Below are 4,346 nucleotides of genomic sequence, written 5' to 3' on the forward strand. Positions count from 1 at the left end.
GGGGAGTAAAAATGAGAAGATAAGCTAACCATTTTTTTCTCTTACTGTTTCCCCTTGTGTTATTCATACAGTTGAGGGACCTAGCTAGAAAAAAGAAACATCGGTTTTTTTAAAAATAGTAGAGGGTTTTACGGCGCTCGCAACTGCAAATAAGGTCATATGAGCGCCAAGGGGTAGGTGTCAACAGAGAAGTCTTTACAGGAAATCAGACTTAGACTGCTCACCTCTCTAGCTTCAACAGCACAAGGTCTGCTTCGACTATCAAGGCACGCCAAAATAGCAGGTCACAAGAGAGTGACAAACATACAAAAGAAGTAGAGGAAAATGACAATAGTAAGGAACAGGAAAGAAAAAGCAGCAGTTCCCTGTTGTAGATCAGGCACAGTTATGAACGTGACATGAGTCAGCCCATTTACAATTCTACTATGCTTGAACGAGAAATGTCCCCCCTTTGGGAATGGCCTAAAGACATTTCAGTCAGTGGCACTGCCCCGGGGGGTAAACATCGTTTGAGAGAAAAATCATATGTAGATAAACAAAAGCTTCAGTCGATGGTAGGTTGGTAGATAAGCAAAGCTAGATAAGTTGATAAACAAATTATAGTCTAATAAGAAAAAAGAACAAGACTTTCAGACATCTAGACTCTCCAGCGAGAAGTTCAAACCCTTTAAAAAGAACGCAGACACATGCCGTAAGACCAAAAAATCCCCCACCCCTCAAACAAGTCCCCTCTATAGTCCAGTTTGTGTTCTTTTCTAGCAACACTTTCTAAACCAAGGACAAATGGTTATTTGACACACTTTACAACAGGTACCATAAGGTAATTGCTAAATATACTGACAAAATTTCTGATTTCCCTCCTAGGATTTCAATTTCTGCCTAGACGATTTAGTCCTGTTCATGGTTTTAAAAAATAATCCTACGTTGAACAAATTAATTATTCTTAGAACGCCTGAGCATTCCGTAGGCACTTGTAGCGATTTCAGACTGACACTTGAATGCATGTTGGGTATTATACGGGAGCAATGGAATTAAAGGTTAAAAGGATAAAAGCCTGCTTAACATGTTGGAATGCATGGTCTAGATAACGTCTTGTGCAAAGGATTTGGCACCTAAGAGACTCATTAAACTCGATTGAGATTGGAGCACTTAGTCTTATGCGTGTGTACGTTGGATGATCCCTGCATTAAGGCTGCCCAGAAAAATCCACGGGATGTCAAAAAATGTTTCTGTTGTATCGAAAGATAAAGGGGTTATTTTATTCTATTTAATTTAATTTAATTTTTTAGGTCGCAGCGTAACCACAAAGGTGATTATACACACACACACACACACACACACACACACACACACACACACACACACACACATATGCGCACACACACGAACCATGTACACAAAGAGAGAGAGGGAGAATGATAGAGAGAGACGTGGAGAGAGATAGACAGAAAGACAGAAAGACAGAGAGACAGAGAAACAGAGAGACAGAAAGGGATAGACTGAATTGCATTTGTCCAAGGCTAAAGACTGCTCATTACAAAGAGGAATTATTTGTTTTAATGCTTGTGATGTCTCATATCTTTCTTTTAAAATGGACAGATTATAATAATGTTTCTTTAGGTGGAATATTCTAATGGATAACTGACAGAACTATTTTTTGGGTTAACGTTACTGAGTTTATGATAGATATTGACCATAATACTGTCTTAGGCAGTTTATTTAACATATTATCAAAAGCATGCCCACAAATGGAATCAACTAAAACCCGCTTAGGGAGAAAGGTGGGAAAACAACTTTCATTAATCGGAATTTTAAAAAAACACAACTGGTCTACGCCTATGTGTAAGGGGAAAGCACAGAAAAAGAAAACGGATACAGATAATATGTACAAAACTTGCACACATTGCAAGGCAATCTGTTTATATAGCCGAATGCCATTGCTTGTCACTTTCGAGCAAAAGACGTTTTACTTTTTAACAAGGGCTATCGATCTTATCAAAACACACATCCCACTTCACACCCCCTAAACGGCATTTCTTCAACATTGCTTGAGTGTACATTTAAGCCTGTGCTGGGTCTTTACTTACCTTTACACGTTGGGAAAAGTATGTCAGTTCTCCAATGAATCCAGAAAACAAGACGATGTGTCTTATCAACCACACGATACGCTAATTTGCGGTGTTGTGACGTTCACACTTTATCAGTCGTGTTCTCGCTTTAGTCAAGTGTCACCACGACATAATCGAGCCTTGTCCAATACGGATCTACACACCACAAAATACAATACACTTTTTTAAACGCGTAAGCTTTTACAAAGTATTTACAGTAAAACCCGATAAGAAATCCGTTTTTTAAAGTATGAAGAGACAACAGGCAACGTTGTAATGTGATCACTTGTGTGTTCTAACGGTTTGCAGAGTACGTATGATGATCTATTATTGTTCAAAAGAAAGTGTACCATAGGTACTTGAGCGCAGTCGTAGCAAAGATCGACAATTTTTTGTAACCATTTTTTTCCCCAAAATAATTTAAACTCAGGTCCAAACTCAGGTATCTGTTAGAATCAGTTTAGGTGAACAATTATTCAAGTGAAGATTTTGCTGCCAGGACACACTGAGTAACAATTATTACTGCTCTTAACTTTGCCAGCAAATAAAGATGACTTGGTAATAAAAAATACCGTTGAAAATTAGGTGTAGAAAGAATGGCTGAAGTTTAATTAAAGGAGGCCGAAAGAATTTGTTACAGCTGAAAAGAGATAAGTGGCACTTGAAATAAATGAGGAAAAGTGTAAAAAGATAGGCCACTCTTGTCCAAGTTAAGTGGGAACAAATTGAAGCCCAGGGTATCTATGACTCTATCCCCATGATTCTTTTTCCCCTCACTACCACCCTGACTGGCTATTTGTCTTATGTCCACGTGTGTGTTTTAACAGTAGTGTGTAAGATATGCAAATACCATGACCTGTCAATGTATATAATACGTTCCACTGTGAGTACAGCTAACCTGAAATCTTTAATTAAAAAAAAAATGCCACATAACTTTGCTACTGAAGATGAGCGAGACAAAAAAATAAACAACGAATATCAATACAAATCGAGGTATCAGTTTCGCAAAATAAAGAAAGTTAACTTCAAGTCGTCAGCCTATCACAACTATCGTGACCACCTGTCATTAGCAACTGACCACACTTAAAGTTTTACAAACATTAAAAGAAAGCAATTAGTCCTCATGAACTAGTACACTCGAAGAACCCGAGCATCACACATCAGAATCCCACGAAATTCTTTCACTTCAAAGGCACATACCCGTCCCTCGAAGATTATCCTGATATATTTTTTGTCAATAGAGGTATTAGAATGTCGGGCCACCCGATTCCCAGTCGAGAAGTGGGGCTGATAACATCAGAATGAACTCCCCGGCTTGAGGTAATGTGGTCTCGAGTCCCCCCTTACTATACTACGCGCTGAAAAAGTCAAAGGGAACTTGGACCGCGACGCGCGAAAGCTTTGCCGTCGACGGGCGTAGCGGGAGAGAGGTGGTCCCTTAGCGGACGGCCACACCGGCGTAAGCTGGAACAGGGGTGGGCTGGGCTAGAATATCAGGAACAAGGAAGAGAGAACGCAAGATGACTGACGAAATTATATATTCCACAAAAACACACCCAAAAACGTAATTGTTAAAAGTGGATAAGACTTTCTTTCATTTAATTCTTTTTGGTATAAGTAACAACTTATAAACCTTCAAAAACGGAACGGAAATTCCGAAAAGGACTGTATGACAAGGAAGGGCCGGTGTATGCTGTGTTTGGAAAGCTAAAGAAGCACGAACACCTAACAGAATGTTCCGGCAGAGCGTTTTAAAAAGTATCAGGAAAACTATAACGGCTACCCGTAAACATCCGAGTTCTATCCGCTTAATTTTTTTCTATAGGGTTAGCTGGTACTTTCAGAAAAAAAGGAAAGGCCCATATGATTGTCTTATCTTGTAACAGAAAAAATGAACTGATCAAGTCAAACACACACACACACACACACACACACACACACACACACACACACACACACACACACACACACACACACACACACACCACACACAAATACAAAAAAAAAAGGAATATTGTAGAGGACGATGACACAGGGTTCGATGTGGTTAAACAGAAGGTCTGAAGGAAAACAAACTGCCTGGCTATAATTTTGGGTCGTGAGTCTTGGAAAGATGAGCGTTTGTATCTATTTCAACTGAAAAGAGTAGCCTATTTCTTTTACAATATAATTTGTCAATCTAATTATTTGCTCTAAGTTCTTGCTGTCAATGCATCTGTTTATCTGCCTATCGCCCCC

General features: G+C 39.2%; 1 long non-coding RNA gene across 6 annotated transcripts in view; it reads right to left on the reverse strand.

Annotated features, from left to right (window-relative positions):
* Positions 1-3,492, reverse strand: part of LOC101849051 — a 54,685-nt gene extending 51,193 nt beyond the window's left edge. Inside the window, exons 1-2 of one of the 6 annotated variants that reach the window (XR_220451.3) lie at positions 3,309-3,492; positions 2,088-2,554 (exon numbers count right to left, since the gene is read on the reverse strand). This is a non-coding gene — a long non-coding RNA (uncharacterized LOC101849051). Of the gene's footprint in view, positions 1-2,087; positions 2,555-3,186 lie in introns of all 6 variants that reach the window. The other 5 variants (XR_001184839.2, XR_004858541.1, XR_004858540.1 and 2 more) reach the window with 5 other exon arrangements.
* Positions 3,493-4,346: the final 854 nt, after the last annotated feature.

Source organism: Aplysia californica, unplaced genomic scaffold, assembly GCF_000002075.1.
Source record: "Aplysia californica isolate F4 #8 unplaced genomic scaffold, AplCal3.0 scaffold00175, whole genome shotgun sequence".
NCBI classification, from domain to species: domain Eukaryota; kingdom Metazoa; phylum Mollusca; class Gastropoda; order Aplysiida; family Aplysiidae; genus Aplysia; species Aplysia californica.